The following is an 18,199-nucleotide window of genomic DNA, read 5'->3' as shown; positions in this document are numbered from 1 at the left end:
ATTACTGTCAAATGTTTTAAGTAGTTTCACAGTTTGAATCTAAAAGTAGGAGATAGGTGTGAAAATTACACACTTATCTCTTATCTTATTCAAAATGAGGTGTAGAAATTAGGTGGTTATAAAATATTTGTTGTTCACAGTATGATGCTAATGTATAGTGTTACTCTGGTGTGTATGAAAGGCTGGATCACCAACACAGCTAAACCATAACCAGCTCTGCAGTGGCTCCTTTATTACGACTTAATATTTTCACCTTTGTTCTTTTTAAGACAATTACGTTGTTAAAGTTTAGTTCTAAAATTTTACTGTATGTGGATCATAGTTTGCCTCCATACATTCATAAATAAAATAATCTTTAATCAAACCACAGTCAAACTCACTGAAAACCTGGAGCTATTTCATTTTATAAACAAATGTTGTAAAGTGTAAAACCTGCCATCATCTCCTGTGTTAATGACATTTCAGCAGGTACAAATCAGACACGAATGATCATATTTGTCCCCACTGGCTGAAGCTCTGTTCATTCAGGATGCTGAAGGTGAGAAGAGAGTTTTTTCCTTAAAATGGCTTTTTCTCAGTTGTATCATATGAGCATTTATGGGAACATGTCCATTTGTAAATACCACTAGTGGAGGACATATTTAATGACTCCACTCACTGTAAAATATGTTTATTTATTTGTCAAATTTAAGCCATTACTCACCACAAGATCCTGCCTCATGAGACAGCAGCTCAATTGTTTATTGACTCTTTCACTGTGAAGCAGCCTCAGGTTTATGTGCAACACCACCTTTACAATATGAAGGATGCACACACACATAGATCAACGTATCAGATATTAGACACAAAAAACAACTTTACAACAACAATAACAAAAAAGCATTTTCAGGCTGAATGGAGCTGATCTGCTTGTTTCTGACAATTGCAGCAAAATACTGAAAGGAAAGTGGATTTGCCTTCATATTTGGCCCAGAACAACTCAGTTCAGCATGGAAATATCATTGCAACAGCTTTTATTTTGCCACAGTTCATCACTGTAAGTTATTATGCACTTAAAAGCATTTTCAGGCTGAATGAAGACCCTCTACACCCACCAGTGAGTGTCCTATTCAGAGCTCCTCCACTTTTCTGTACACAAGTCCGAGGCAGCGTGAAGGAAATGAACGTGAGGACGTGACCATGAGAGCTGTAATCATTCATGAGAACATTATTGAGGTGTTTTTAGATCTACAGATTTGGATCAAATGCACATTTAGAGACTTAATGTTGAATAACTGTTGCCTGAATGATGGACTTTTCTTTGCAGCCATTTTTACTTTGTGTCCAAACTGTGAAGGTCTGTTTCATCATGAGTATAATAAAGACTCTTTCACACATGTGCTGGAATCCTGATCTTCTCCAGACATTACCCAGACACTCGGTTTACTGTTAAACTGAAGTCTATTGCAGTTCTTTGTAAAAATCTGAAAAAAATCATGGCTGCACTGTCCACATACAAGAGGAATTTTACACAACTCAAACAATACCACTATATGAAAATCTCATTCATTCATTCAAATTCATTCATTCAACAACAAAATTACAATCAAAAACTGACATGTAAACCGCTTTACAAGAAGCTGATTTTTGTTTAAAACATTACATATGTGTTTAATGCTTTTTTTCTAAACATTTTTACAATCACAGTTGTTTATTACTGACATGTATATAGACAGAACTAAAAAAAAACTGGTATATCACTGATAATCTGTTATTTTTTACTCTGTATTCCTACTATGTCTACTATTACAACTTGACATTTTTCCTATATGCAAAGTCAAAGTGTTTTTTTGTTCTTGGTAGCTTTTCTTCAACACCTGGTACAAAATGTTTCACTGTAAATTTAGTTTGTGTGAGCATTTGTCTGAAACTGTTAGTCAGTTTGTTCAGCACTCAAAGTTACACAGCAGTGCCTAATTATCAATATCAGTGTGGAGTGTCTGAATGTTCTCGGATGTATCGCAGAGCGAATGGTTTGAAAGCTCATATGTATAGATATCATAAAGACCAAAGATTATCTCTGCAACCATCCAAAGAGTTAGGTAAGAGGTAAAGATGCGGGGCGAGCAAATCGCAAGGCCCGGGGTCTCTCCAGATTTTGCAATTTTGTGGTACTTCTCTTGCTCATCTTGGATCTGTTCGTGCAGAACAGCTGTACCATAACATCGTACACACGTTTTGAGCTTTTGTATATGGGTTTGCGAATTCCAGACTGTTTTTTCGACAACCTTCAATCCCTTCCTGAGATCAACTAATCTAATCTAAACAACTGGATACACCCTTAAAATGTATGGCACAGTCTTGTACATTTACCTGTGACACTTTAAGCACCATCATGAAGCATTTGAAGTCACACATACAAGAAGGATTGTAAACTAAATGCCCAGTCAGAGGTTGTGATTGCAGCTTTACAGTTGCATCCAGTTTGGCCTCACATGTTTCAAGAAAACATAAGGAGCTAGGTCAAACTCTCTCGGATTTGTCTAAACCTGATTAGCCTTGTACTATGTCTAGTCAGCCATATTTGGACACGTAGTTGTGGACAACGATGAGCCAGAGGAGGCATTTGCTGTTGATGAAACTGTCTTTTTGGAAAACCTTGCCCTTCTCTATTTGAAGCTACAAGGCAACTTGTTGCTGCCAGCCAGCACCATACAGACTGTTATTGAGGACTTGAAATGATGCCAGCAGCAAACCAGCTGACCTGCACCCTGGTAGTGAACGTTTAAGTGGACATGCAGCCCAGAACTGGTTCTTTCTTAAGTTGCTGCCTGTTTTTGTGGGTGACAGAATCAAAGATTCTACTGAAAATGAGGTATGGCAACTCATTCTGCATCTGAGAGAGATTGTGGAGCTTGTTTGTGCACCAGCTATTACAGAGAACAAGTGTCATATCTGAAAGTCCTCATTGAACAATATGTCTTTATTCGGAAAAGGCTTTTCCTTGCAAGGCCACTCAAACCCAAGCATCATCATTTGTGCCATTATCCAGAGCTAATTCTTCACTTTGGGCCACTCATACGCCTGTGAATGTTGAAAAGGGTACAGAGTTTTATGTGAATGCTTACAATGACAGGATCAGGTCATCTGTGGTTGGTAAAAAAATACAGTCACAGTCTGCACTTGCTTGTAATGAAGTCACAGTGAAAGGCACTGTGTACAGGAAGGGAATGTTTGTTGTACTGGGAGCAGCGGTGGAGAACTTTCTGTTGGAAAGATTGAACTGATCGTTGCTCACAATGAGTCTTTTGTGAAGTTGAGAGACATAGGTGTCTATTGTGTCTTAGGATCAGCCCAGGATGATTATGTTTGCATCAACCAAGGGGATTTGTTAGACTACTATCCTCTTCCATGTTAGAAAGTGGATGGCTCACCAGTTATTGCCCTTCACCAGTCTTTTCCAGAGGCAGTTTGAACAAGTGGAGCAAGCTGATTAAGTAAAAACACAAGCAAAATGTAAACGTGATTGCAGTAAATCTATCAATGCAGGAAAACATGATACATATTCATCTTAGCTTATGCTTTATATGCACTGCCACATGTCTACCTGTGCATATTGGAACTAAATTGCTCCAAATGCTTATAATTTTTAATGCTTATTATTTTTAATCCACTAATCACAATTAATTAATAGATTATTATTCTAGTAACATAGTGTGTGCATTAACAATATGCTATTTTGAATAGTTACATCTCAAAATACTGTTTATACTGGCTGTTATTTTCTGATTAAGCTATCTAGGTTTAGATGCCCACTATTGTTTGGCGTTTTTTATGACCAGCATTTCAGGTATGACAGAACTATTGAGACAAATTATCATTGTTGGTCCCTCTAACTATGTTGCTTTAGGTCAATTGCTTAGTAAGTGTTTTATTGGTAAATAGTTAAATTGTTATCCCCCAGTTGGTTTATAGTGCAAAAGAAGATATAGTACATTAAAAAGCTGTTAGCTAGTAAGTCAACTTTTGGATTGTACCAACAAATAGCATTGTTCTTTGTGGATGTAATTTAAATTGTGATTTTTAGTTGATATATTTAAAAAAAAAAACAAAAAAAGAAGAAGGATACAGGTTGTTGTAGGTCTTAAAATGCACAGAATTTGACTGAAATTAGTGGTAAAATAAAAAAATGTATAGTTTGTTTGATTACAGCTGAAAACCAACCTTTGGAAAAAGTTTTTGGCTCTATACTTCTATACTTCTATTTTTGGCTCACAATATTTGTGGTCTTTCTTTGTGTTTTAATAAAAACATTGATATATTCATAACCATAATATTACCCACCTCTAATTCTATTATTAGATTTATCGTCTGCCAAAATTATTTTGGAAAATGAATGAGGAGATAATAAAAGAAGTGGTGGTGTCACTCCTACCGGGCCTTTCTGATGAAACGCTGACATCGCTGTTGGATGGGTTGAAAGAACTGGGTGTGGAAAACAGAGAAGACTTGGCTTTCGTACAAGAAAAGGATATTGAGAAATATTCAGTGTAGGAAATTAGTGAATAGGTTTAAGAATGAAGGTAACTATACTTTGACACTGTTCCAACTCACTGCTCAATAGTAGTATAATTATGACCTACTCCTCACTTTCTCCTCAGACTTGTTGTTTAGCCTACTTTGTTATCAGTAGCATATCTTCACCTGATCCCTTGTAGCCTGTGGTGTCCTACTGTTCAGCCTTATTCTTACCCCATCGCTGTTGCAGCACATACCAGAGTTGGTGTCATCTTTTCCAGGACAGTCTGACCAGTGTGACTTTCTGACAGTTATTTTTTCATACTGTATTAACACACTGGATCTAAAACCAAACAAGAAGCATAAGCTCTCATTCCGTCAGTACCTCCTACCTCAAACTTTGCATCCTACTCAGATACAATACAATACTCAGATAAAACACATTCACAAAGAAATATTCACAAAGACAGACATAAATAAATACCCTTTCATGGTTTACTGTCTCTTCAGGTAAAGTTGTGCTCTATGGTTTGTAGGATTTGAAACAGTTCAGCTGGATCTGGTTCCTGTTCCCTCTCCGAATATTGTTACCAGCTCCTTGAACACTCTCAGGATAGGATGCCAGTGGGAATTCGAAGAGCAGTAGCAAATCAAACAAGGCCATCTCCAGGAGATAGAAAGGATATGGTGAAGGCAGTGGTGGATCACATGTTAGAATATGAGTCTAACCCAACAAGAGTAACATGTCATAATATTGTCCGGGGAATCGTAAGGGACCATTCAAAAAGTTTTGCTGATGTTGGGAAAAATGGTGATGTTATTGGAGATGGTTGTTATTCTCTTCAACAAATAAAAACTACGGTAGAGTATAAAAATAGAAACAACACTCTTGCCAGAAGACGCAGAGAGAGAAGGCCACATACTGAAGTTCCTGAGTGAGGCACAGCCAATGCAAGAGGTCCTGTGGATCAGTACGGTTGTGTCAGTTGGTGTCCTACCGAATTTCCACTCGGTGAATCTGTGGCATCGTTGAATGACATTTAAACTCAACTTCTTAGCATTTACTCAAAGGAAGGAATGGGTGGGGCTGAGAGAGCTGAACCTCTAATGGGGAAGACCTACGTCATCCAGCGCCACTATCTCAACAGTGTCCCTGCCCCAGCCATTGCAGTGGTTACAAAGGAATGGCCTTTTCTCTTCTCACTGCGTGGCATGTTTTCCCATTTTAAACATTTGACGAATGTTTCCATCCTCAATAAGTTGAGGGAGTCACTGGACAACAAATACAAGACAATTGTGAAGTTCTGCCAAGCAACCAAATGCCATTCAGGGGTGAAAGATGTCCTCACTTCTTTTGAACCAGAGGTTTCAGACAAGGCTGCTTGCAGTCTTTTGCTTGTGATGGCAGACTTCAAAGAGCCCAAGGATGCAATGGTGATGGTTGCTGATATAAGTACATTCATTCTCACAGACTAATGAGTAATTTTTGATAATTATACAAAGTGCAATTAATGTTCATGTTTCACGTTTCTTGCAAGTGCAAGAAGAAAGAAAAATAAAATCAGAATCGGAATCATCAAAATTAGAAGCATCTTAGTCGGACAGTAGCGTTCACACATACAGCCCATTCTGGGTTCTATTCTTTGGGGCATAGTTGATTTGTCTTGTTTGTTTCAGGTGACATATTGGAGCCAACAGCATGGATGCTGTCTATTGAGGGACAGGTGGTCATGGGACCTCACCAAGACTTTACAAGTGGTTTGGCTGCTCTTTTCGCGACCTACTACAATTTAAACCTGCAGTAAGCTGAAGATGCTTCCTGCACCCTGGAATTTATCCAAAGGTAATGTTTTCTTTATTTTTCTTTTTTGCAAACCTTTTATTATCCTCATTTCTCATTGAAAACTAACAACTCTGCTCTTGGTCTTATTTTTGCAGGTGCTTCTTGGGCATTAATCCACAGATGGGGTGAAAGTCAAAGAGACAGCGTGGACACATAAATCAGCAAGTCTGTACTTTTATAAGAAAACTCATTGACTTTGACTTTGATGCAGGAAATACGTGTTAATGTCACTCTGTTTTGAAAAGTCACTGAAATGTGTTGTTCTACATATGACAATGGTCATTAGTGTTTTGAAAAGCTGAAGGAAGGTAAAGAAATGTCCAAATGTTTTGTCTTACAGTTGAATTTATGTAATACAGTTTATTGATTTGTGCAAACAGAATGTCAGTCTTTATAATCTATTTCCATACAGTGAGTCTTACACAACCCTGTTTCAGGTTTATAATAATAATAACCCTGCATTTTCTTGACTGTAGCCACTGCTATTGTATTGTTGGCAAAATAAATTGGTAAAATTGATGCTGTTATTGTAGTAATTTGTTTTGTTTTTGTAACACTTCATTAGATTCTAAACTAAATCTAAAACTAAATGTAATTATAGCTGTAAATTTACAGTTAATTACTAGCTACTGAATTGCATTACTTTTACAGTATCTACTGTCATTCTGCAATTGCATAATGTGACCTCACAGCAATGTCATAAAATATTTACTGCAAAATCACAATTTAATATTTTATTTGTACAACAACATACTGTAACATCACAGCAGTATCAGAAAACCTTTACTGTGAAATCACAATTAAATACAGTAAACTTTCAACAGCATACTGTCATATCACAGTAATAGTTGGTAAATTTATTGTGCAAACCCAACATAATGCAGTATTTTCACAGTAGCACACTGTTAACTCATAGTAATTTCATGTGAAACTTACTGTGAAGTCACAGTACAGAGCAGAGTACAGAGTCAATTTACACACAGCTGCAAACTGTGAAAGTAATGCAACCAGTAGCCAGTAATTTACTGTAAGCTTACAGCCTAATATTTTACAGTGTACAAATTCAAACATATAAACTTTCCTTCATAATGTTGATGAGGGATTTGTTAAAATGCCTCAGTAACTTCTTAAAAACTTGACCTGTGCCTGTTTGTAATAATTCTTTCTTTGCAAACCACCAGGATCCAGGTTTGTTGGTTCTGCACCGTCTCCACTGGAGCAATGACCATCAGTCACATCATTCAAATCAGCACCACAGACCCTGTAGAGTTCTCACATGAGAAAAACCAGCAGTGATGTAGCTTCAGTTGTGGTCTGCAGCATATTTTGGTGGTGGATTCATTCAGCACTGAGGTCAAACACTGACCGACAGCTTGATAAGAACATTTTAAAGAACAGGGATAAAGTTTTTCTCTTTACTCAAACACTGATTTAACACTTTGGAAACTGCTCAGATACTACTACACCTTTCTGCACTGCAGCTTGACGTGTTCACCTGATGACGTCAGCTTTGTAAAACTCCAACCCTCCATGAATGACGGCGTCGGTAGCCGGGTGCGGTGGCACGCGCCTGTAATCCAAGCTACTGGGAGGCTGAGGCTGGAGGATCGTTGGAGCTCAGGAGCTCTGAGCTGCAGCGGACTGTGTCGAGCGGGTGTCCGCACTAAGTTCGGTATCGATATGGTGCTCCTGGGGGAGCCCGGGACCACCAGGTCGTCTAAGGAGGGGTGCACCGGCCCAGGTCGGAAACGGAGCAGGTCAAAGCCTCCGTGCCGCTCAGTAGTGGGATCGCGCCTGTGAATAGACGCTGTAGCGCAGCCTGAGGACACAGCGGGACCCAGTCTTTTTCTTCTCTTTATACTGTGGGACAACACACACGGTCAAACGTCCTGTTTCATCGTCATACACCAGCTTCTTCTCTCTGTCTGCATCTGCTTCTTTCCACAAAAAGCTTCAGCAACCGGAGCTGCTTGTTGCTCCTACAGCGCCTCCAGCTGGAGCAGAGCAGCAGTGACACCAGTGCTCAGATCCAGATCCACTGCAAACACAGGACGTCACACAGACTGGATTATGGGGAAATGAAAAAGTCAAATATGACACTGACATCATCATAAATCAGCTCAGTGTTTAGAGTGAAGATAAAGAGTCAGACATGAGATTAAATCAATAACTGATCAATAATCTAATCAGCCATTAAAGAAGCAGCAGTTTCCTCTGAAATGGGACTGAAATGATGAAATTCAAATTAAACCTGTTTATTACAACAACTGACAGAAATAAACTAGAAACATCCTCTCTGGATGCTGTGAGAAAAAGACTTCATGTCCTCAGATACCAGCTGTCCTCCTCCTCTTCCTCCTCTTCCTCCTCTCTTCAGCCTCCATCCAGCTCACCTTCCCCAACGTCATGACGTCATGGATCGAGGTTACAACGGAGAACGTTCGGTTTCAGTTTAGCATTAGCTGAGACACGTCCGTCCACCGGACACAGTTAATGCCAGTAATTTAAAACCAGAAGACGGAAAGTCTGAACTGGTAACTGGGACATCGCGGATGATCAACGCTCTTGGTCTTTTCAGACTTTCAAAGTTCCAGGGCTACAAGACCTAACACACGTTTGTAAAAAGACAAACGGAATAAATCGAAACCTCAGACAGGAACTTTTTTTCTCTGACAGTTGAACCTCAGTGAAAATCATTCATCAGTCTGTAGCCTGCAGCAGTTTACAGCTTAAAGACCAGAGAGAAAATGGAGGAAAAGTGAAGACTGAGACAGGGTGAGTGTTAATCCAACATTACTATTATTTTACTGTCTCTGAGTCAGTTTGTCCCTGAGGACAATAGAGGACACAACACACACTGTCCACTGCTGTTTACATGAAGAGACTCCGGAAAACAAAAACCAGGAAGTAGAAAATGTGGTGTTTCCTTAAAATGACAAATTTTGTTTTTACACCATTGTTGTGAAGAAGTTTTGGCTCCTGACAATTTCAGAGTCTGAGGGTTAAGACTTGGTTTTAGTTCTTAATGGTTGGTGTTGATATAAGAATTATTTCAAGAGTGTCTTCACCAGTCTAGTTAGACATGACTGTGTGTGTGTGTGTGTGTGTGTTGGTGTGTTGTCTTTTTATGTGTGAACAAACATTTCAGTTTCTGTTATTGGTTCATCATGACTTGTACAAACATACACATACAGTTGTTTCTCTGCTAATAAACTGGAGTCACATGCGTTTTTTTAGGGAACAGAAACCCACATTTTTTTCTGCTAACATAATAAGGACATGTTAACAATAACATAAATATAAAGTCACTAATACATTCATGCTGAACATACAGTTGTGTACAAAAATTCCATCTGTCTTTTTAATGTAAAGATGCAAACTTTACATATACTTTACAAAAAAGAAGTGTATGAAGAAGTTATTGTAAAATAATGAAAAAAACTAAATAAAATTAATTACAACAAACTTATTATTTTTCTTTATTCTAAGTAATGTTATTTTAGTTAATGTTTGTAGGTAGATTTGGAACGTTAACTTCCTCAATGGGTATCTACCTCGGTGCTTTCAGTTTAGCAGCCTCTAGTTTTCACCCTCCCATAGACACATTCAGTCAATGACAAATGATTGCAAAACAATTAGTAGGAAAACAAGGCTTCATTTCCTAAGCATTTTACTTTTTCAAGTAATTATTAGATAGCTTGAAAGTATTGTCACATAGCGTCGATTTATTGAAATCTTAATGTTATTTTATTTATAGAGCAGAGATTTACAGCAAAATAATGTCAAGGCACTTTACATAGTAAGTTCATGGCCTTAGAAATGTACAGACAAACCCAACAAAGGACATTGAGCAAGCACAAAGGTAACGATGTGGTGAAAAAAATATGGAAAGCAGAAAAAAAATTAAAAAAACAATAACTAAGGCCAGTCACTGCATATGGAAACACACAGCTCCAAACTGGGGACACCTGCAGAAGATAAAAGCACAACTATGGGAAAAGAAAATAGTTAGTGACATATAATGGAGACATGGCAATGTGTAGAAATGAAGAGAGGGGAGGAGGAGGCTCCTTTCATGAATCTGTACCCAGCATGTGGCACTGTGTTCGTTATTGTCAACACGACATGGTCAAGTTCTTGGAATTGGTGTCAAGTTGACAAGTTGTTTTCAGCTACACATCTCTGAACAGTCCTCCTAGATACTCCAAGATGCTGAGCCATCATTCCAACTGACATGGACATGTCAAGCAGCCCCTGAAGCTGGTTTGCAGATACTACATAACATGGCCGACCCATTGCTCCTTGTACTTGTTCTGGAGAGGCATCAGGCACCTCAGGGTCACAGATATGAATATCATTTAGAAGGTTGTGTAATCCCTGTAAAATGGGTGGAGGGATTAAAGTGAACTCTTGAGAACAAGTAAACTCAAGAAAGTCCAAATCAATGGGAGGATGATTGATGACTTGGAGTAGCCTGGTCTGAAGCTAAACAAAAGGTGAACCAACATAACTGTACTTAACACATCCTGCCCGTGGATGTAGTGGATGGTTAACCATCTAGCACCAAGTACTGCCAGCTCTGCCTCTGTGTTTAAATTCAATTTCTTTAAAAGTAATTAAAAATCTCTTAGCTCTTCTGTTTTTCCATCTTTAATTATGGTTCTATTCTGCTTGAGTTTCAGATGTGTCTCTATTTTTATTCTAATATTAGGAACAGCTCAGAATATAACCACCTTTAATTATGTTCTCAATAATTAAGATGGAATTAAATTAAAGCATTTTTGAGAATTATCATCAAAAACTGAAACTGATCTTCATAAAGACACTGTATGCTACAGTAGGACTTCATTTACCTGGTGAAACTGATCAGTGAGTCTATTTACCTGTTTGTTGTGTGGTTGTAGACGTTAAGATGATCGACAATTTATCGTTAAATGTCTAACAGAACTTTTCCACTTTTGTATTTAGATAAAGTAAATGAACTTAATAGAGGAAGTGCTTTTATTCTGAACACGTTCAACCAGAAGACTGATTGATGCTGTGGATGGAGGAACATGGGTAACACATCGTAAGTTTTGTATTATTATTTATTATTTCACTGTCAGAGAATCTAGTTTAGTCTCATGTTGGACTGTAGGAGGTAAGTCGTGTTTTAAATTGTCTGTGGACACAGAATAAACTTTACTGGAAAATAAATTTCCCACAGTTTGAGGTGTAAGTTACTGTGTATTTATGATATATTATTAGTTTATTAAGTAATTGATGCTGTGTATATAGAGTTTTATAGCAAGTTAACTTTCAGTCCCTGTTTAAAAAAAGTTATGAACTAATTAAACTGTGATAATCAAAATGTTTATCTATGTTTGAGCCGTTGATTGTGCAGATTCAGTGCAGTGTGTGAGCTGTAAACCACTGTCACATGTAACAAAGTGAACTGTGAAGACAAACCTGTGACAGTCACATAAAAGAACATGACACATGTAGGACAAACAAAGAGACGCGTCTTTAGGTTTTTGGTGTCAAATTCACAATTAGCATCAATCAATTATCTGCAACCACTTATCCACCCTGGACAGGTCTCCAGTCTGTCTCAGGGCCAACACAGAGAGACATACACAGACAGACACCTAGGGACAATTTCCCTAACATGCATGTCTTTGGACTGTGGGAGGAAACTCGCACAAAAACAGGGACAACATGCAAACTCCACACAGAGAGACTGCAGCTGGTCAGGGATTTGATCCAAGGACCTTCTAGCTGTGAAGCAACAGCATTAACTGCTCCACCACTGCTGCCTTCACAAATATAGGTTTTAAATTATTTGGAAATTATTTTGTCGTGATTGTATTTACGTTTTACAGCATCCCAACTTTTCTGAAAACAGGTTATTGATGGAGAAAAACACATAATCCTTTTTTATTCTAAAGCTCTGATAATGTCTTGTGGTTATGTCTGTTTATTACAAGTGTTAATGATAAAAACACTTTTGTTTCCACAGACACAAACCAGAGTCTTCAGCATCCAGTCATCTGTCTATGAAGAGTGACTGGTCCAAAGGACATCCTCCAGACTTCAGTCTTGAACCTGGACCATCAGACACAAAGTAAGAGACAGTTTCTACTGTAAACTGACCTGATGAAGATGATTCACTGAAGATGATTTATATTCATGATGCAGAACTATTAGTGCAGATACTGGTTCAGACTAAGATGGATCTTAGTCTGGGTTTTATTTCCACAAACTACTGATGGTGTTTCTGTAGTAAAAAAAGAAAAAAACAGAAATCTACTGATTAGTTAGTTATAAAGAAATGTTTTCACAGAGAGAAGAAAAATCAGTTTGGAGAAAGATCCAGAACAAGACCTGGACTGAAGACAGACAGTCAGAGCAGCTCTGTACAAAGTAAGACTGAACATCTGTCTGCTGATGTTTCTGAAAACAAGACTTGTTGTTTTATACACAGACATTTGTCGTATTATACAGCATTAACATTTATTTTTTTATTATCATTCATTTTTGTTAAATATTATAATAATCACAAATTCCTAAACATCTTTTTGTGTTTTCTTCATTGGTAGTTTCTCATCTTTCAGCAGATGTTGGTCTGCAGGAGGTTTTAGATGAACATAAGATCAGTCTGAGGAGGAGATGTGAATGTGTGACTGAAGGAAGTGATGAAACAGGAAGTGGAACCCTCCTCAACAGGATCTACACTGAGCTCTACATCACAGAGGGACAGAGTGAAGAGGTTAATACCCAACATGAGGTGAGGCAGCTTGAGACAGCTTCCAAGATGAAGACCCTCCATGACACTCCAATCAAGGTCCACGACATCTTTAAAGTCTTACCTGACCAACAGAGACACATCAGAGTGGTTCTGACCAACGGTGTCGCTGGTGTTGGAAAAACCTTCTTGGTGCAGAAGTTCAGTCTGGACTGGGCAGAGGACTTGGAAAACCAAGATGTCAGTGTGCTGGTTCTGCTTTCGTTCAGGGAGCTGAACTTGATCAAAGATGAGCAGTACAGTCTTCTCACGCTGCTCCATGTTTTCCATCCAACATTACAGAAGGTCACAGCAGAGCAGCTGGCTGTCTGTAAACTTTTGTTCATCTTTGACGGCCTGGATGAAAGCAGACGTTCACTGGATTTCAACAACAGTGAGGTTGTGTCTGATGTCACACAGAAGTCATCAGTCGACGTGCTGTTGACAAACCTCATCAAGGGGAATCTGCTTCCCTCGGCTCTGGTCTGGATAACTTCCAGACCTGCAGCAGCCAATCAGATCCCTCCTACATGTGTCGACAGGGTAACAGAAGTACGAGGCTTCACTGATGCCCAGAAGGAGGAGTACTTCAGGAGGAGGTTCAGTGATGAAGACCTGTCCAGCAGAATCATCTCCCACATCAAGACATCCAGGAGCCTTCACGTCATGTGTCACATCCCAGTCTTCAGCTGGATCACTGCTACAGTTCTGGAGCACATGTTGACTACAGAGCAGAGAGGAGAGCTGCCCAAGACCCTGACTGACATGTACTCACACTTCCTGCTGGTTCAGACCAAGAGGAAGAAGAACAAGTATGATGAGGGACATGAGACCAGTCCACAGGAGCTGACGGAGGCTGACAGGGATGTTCTTGTGAAGCTGGGGATGCTGGCGTTTGAACATCTGGAGAAAGGAAACCTCATGTTCTACCAAGAAGACCTGGAGCAGTGTGGTCTTGATGTCACAGAGGCCTTGGTGTACTCAGGAGTTTGTACAGAGATCTTCAAAAGAGAGAGTGTGATCTTCCAGAAAACAGTCTACTGCTTTGTTCATCTGAGCATTCAGGAGTTTCTGGCTGCAGTTTACTTCTTCCACTGTTACACCAACAGGGAGAGAAAGGTACTGGAGGACTTCCTGGGGAAGAAATACTCATCTCAAAACTCCTCTCTTGAGGTTTTCCTAAAGTCAGCCATGCAGAAATCCCTCCAAAGTAAAAATGGTCACCTGGACCTGTTTGTCCGCTTCCTTCATGGTCTCTCTCTGGAGTCCAACCAGAGACTCTTAGAAGGTCTGCTGGGTCAGACAGAGAACAGTCCAGAAATCATCCAGAGAGTCATAAACAACCTGAAGAAAAAGCAAACTAAAAGTTCTCCTGACAGAAGCATCAACATCTTCCACTGTCTGATGGAGATGAAGGACCACTCAGTACATCAGCAGATCCAAGAGTTCCTGAAGTCAGAGAACAGATCAAAGAAGAAACTCCCTGTGATCCACTGCTCAGCTCTGGCCTACATTCTGCAGATGTCAGAGGAGGTTCTGGATGAGTTGGACCTGAAGAAGTACAACACATCAGAGGAGGGACGACTGAGACTGATCCCAGCTGTGAGGAACTGCAGAAAGGCTCAGTAAGTCCAGATGTGATCAATCACACTTAACACACATAAAAGATGTTTGAACCCCCGAAACCAAGCTGAAGTGAAGAGAGCTGCAGTAAAGGTCTGACAGAGCATCACCAGGGAAGAAACCCGGCATCTTGTGATGTTCATAGTTCCAGATTTCAGCGAGTTTTTGACTCAGAAAGATTTGGAACAAATATTAAAACAGAGAGTTGAACTTTATTGTTCTTAATATTTGTGAGCCACTAAAATTGGGCTTCTGTGAATAAAAGTGTGTGTAGTTCCTCCACTGTAATGTTTTGGAGCAAAGCCTTAAATGAAAGCTGACAGTCTCCACTTTAAGCACATTTTGATGGTTTCACTTCAAATCCACTGTGGTGGGACAGAGAACCAGAACCATGAAATCTGTGTCCCTGTTCAAATACTTATGGACCTGACTGTGTGTGTGTGTGTTTGTGTCTCCGTGATGTAGAAAAGTGTTATAGAAGATAAGTTCAGACCATTTAGCTTCTGCCTCCATCTCATTCTGCTTTGTGATCAAAATAAAGAAAGTCTAAACTTTATAGTAGATTTTTAATTATACTTATAAATTACATATTCGTATTATTTCTCATTATCTGTTATCACAGACTTCATGGCTGCAAACTCTCAGAGACTCACTGTGAAGTTTTGGCCTCAGCTCTTAAGTCCAGCCCCTCCCATCTGAGAGAACTGGACCTGAATGGAAACTGGGACCTGCAGGATTCAGGAGTGAAGCTGATTTGTTCTGGCCTGAAGAATCCAAACTGTCTCCTGGAGACTCTGAGGTCAGTTTTCCATCTTAAATCCATAACTTAATGTTCAGGTTTCGTTTGGTTCATTAGTTTCTACGTTTGTCTGAGCACAAATGTGAAAACTATTTCCTCAGGTCAAATCCCTCAACACTATGTGGGACTTTAAGTTGAGTCCACATAGAGAAGTGAAATAAGTCCAGACTGGCTGATGGGAGATGTCTCCATGTTTGCAGACTGTACTTGAAGGAAAGTGGTGCTGAGGAGGAACAGGCTGACAGTCTGATTGGGCCTTGGACTAGTACCTTGTCTGCACTAGTAGTGGACCATGAACTTAAGGAAAGCCGAGTTTTTCTCAAGTGTTAAAGAGCGAAAAGTGTGAAGATGAAACTTTGTTTCTCTGACATTTGTCTGCCTGACAGCTGGAAGGTTCCACACATTCAACAGTGGTTTCTGCCTGTGGCCTTTATGCACTGAATCTTTTCCCACTGTGATGTTGTGGAGATGGTGAAAGAGCTCAGTTCTTTGCAAACTCCTTTTTTCAACTTGATGACAGAATTGTCAAAGTGCTGAGCCACGAGCCATGTTTGATTGTAGAGACTGAGGCTTTGAGCCAATCCTGATCCCCTCACCTGTTACCAATGAAGCTGCTCATTCTGGAATCATCCACAACTGTCGGACTTTTCTTCACTTTTCACTCTTATTTTGTCTTTTCTCAATGAGCTTCAATTTACAAAATACAGTAAAAAATCTTTTCTTTGTCCTTTTGTCTGATAAATCAAAGTTCAACTGAATGAACAAATCACAGATTGGAGTTTTTATTGCAGTTTGGAAAAAGTCCCAACTTTTCTGGAAGTAAGGTTTGTAGATGAGAAACAGTCAAATAGTTTTGTTAGTGTTGTTGAGAAAAACCAAAGGCTGAATGTCGTCTCAGTATGAATCAGAGCTACAGTGAACCTTTGCAGCAGCTCTTTAAATTCCACTGCTGAGGACATGATCAGGATTTTGGTGGTTTGGTCGCTTTGACCTTGGAATGAACCAGTTCATGGTGGATTTTGTTGTAATTTTTCACGATTTACCTGCTGGTTTTATGTTAAACGACATTTAATAAGTAAAATTTAACACAGTCAAAATCTGTTTTATCAAATGAACTCTTCATATCTTTAGTGGTGTCTGATTTGTCTCCATCAACAGGTGACACTTGAACCTGTGCATGATGCTTCCTGTCAGACAATGATGTCACTTTGTGTAGAGACACAACCAGTAACCAGGAGCAGAAATCTGACCCTGCAGACATGTTTGTACAGAAAGGTGCTAGGTTCCATTTAGGATCAGAGAAGAGAACATCCATCTGACTTTCAGAGGAAGCTGAACTCAGTGTGGTCATTTATTTCACAATACTGGTCATTTATGAAATTCTAAAGAAAACTTTCAAGATTCAGTCTTTTGAATAAACATGTCTGATTTTATAATATGTTATAAATGTCATGTTCTGAATCAGTGCTGACATGAATAGGTGTATGAATGTTGTGCTGACATTTGGATGATGTCTGTAGAAGTCTGACATTCTGATGATCCACAATAACACAAGGATAAAGTCACTCTAACACCATTGATTAGGACAAATCTGATTCATTACTAATGATTTGATCGACATCTTTGATTCTTTATTCAGATTAAGTTGCTGCGATTTGTCAGAGATCAGCTGTGATTCTCTGGTCTCAGCTCTGAAGTCCAACCCCTCCCATCTGAGACAACTGGACCTGAATGACAACAACCTGCAGGATTCAGGAGTGAAGCTGCTGTGTGGTTTTCTGGAGAGTCCACACTGTAGACTGGAGACTCTGAGGTCAGATTCCATTTTTTAGTTGTGTGCTGAGATTAATATGATGTGAAAGTTGTGGTGACACTAAACTACAGACAGGTTCAAGTTTCTGAGGTCAAATCACATTCAAACTGTTCAGTGGTTAATAGTAAGTTTTGAAAGTGTCGACTCTGATTTGAAAGTAGAAAAATATGATGTAAAAATGTGAAGATGACATTTGATTGTCAGACTTAGAATTGAAGACACTTGTATAAAGCAGCAACAGAAAATCAGCTTGGAGCAAATAGAAGGAGGAGAGAAGAATCAGCAGGTTAAGAACAGGACACACAGCACTAAATAGTTGACTGAAGCTAATGAAGAAGCATCCAACTGTGTCAAGAAGCAGAGACAGTTGATCCTGTTTGATTTGAGTGGAATAAATGTAGAGAGGAGCAGCAGAGTGGGATTGGAAGGTGCAGAGAAAAGGAAAGAAATCCTCCAAACATTCCACAACTACTATCAAGTGCAACAGGAGATGATTGACAGCTTTACATCATATGGGAAATAGTTTGCATGTGTGAAGACATGTGAGAGACACATGAGAGAGCAGGGAGGACAAATGTGTGTTGAGGACAACCAACGTGTTGCTGCAGACAAACTGGATCTTTTTCCAATCACTACATTGTCTGATCACATGAAGCCAAATCCAGGTGAATGACAGCAGCTGTGCTGTGAGATCCACCTTAGAGACATTTCAAATGTGTGAGGACAAAGTTCCTCCTGTCTGTCTCTGTCCAGTGTTTGAAGACAGACACAGAAAAACCTTAGTTTGAAGGTTTGATCATTAGGAGCAGACAAGAGGTTGAAGTTTGTGTTTAGCAGAGTTTAGACACTAACATTTCACTA

General features: G+C 39.3%; 1 protein-coding gene and 2 pseudogenes across 8 annotated transcripts in view; all 3 read left to right on the top strand.

The window, feature by feature from the left end:
- LOC137098440 (NACHT, LRR and PYD domains-containing protein 12-like) overlaps window positions 1-18,199 on the top strand; it is a 254,566-nt gene that overhangs the window by 27,834 nt on the left and 208,533 nt on the right. The window lies entirely within an intron of this gene.
- On the top strand, window positions 4,372-6,009 carry LOC137101467 (uncharacterized; annotated as a pseudogene).
- Window positions 11,464-17,920, top strand: LOC137101464 (protein NLRC3-like; annotated as a pseudogene).

Source organism: Channa argus, chromosome 1 (assembly GCF_033026475.1).
Source record: "Channa argus isolate prfri chromosome 1, Channa argus male v1.0, whole genome shotgun sequence".
In the NCBI taxonomy this organism is placed as follows: Eukaryota; Metazoa; Chordata; class Actinopteri; order Anabantiformes; family Channidae; genus Channa; species Channa argus.
Note: the sequence above shows the minus strand (reverse complement) of the source record. Positions and strands in the feature narration are given on the sequence as shown.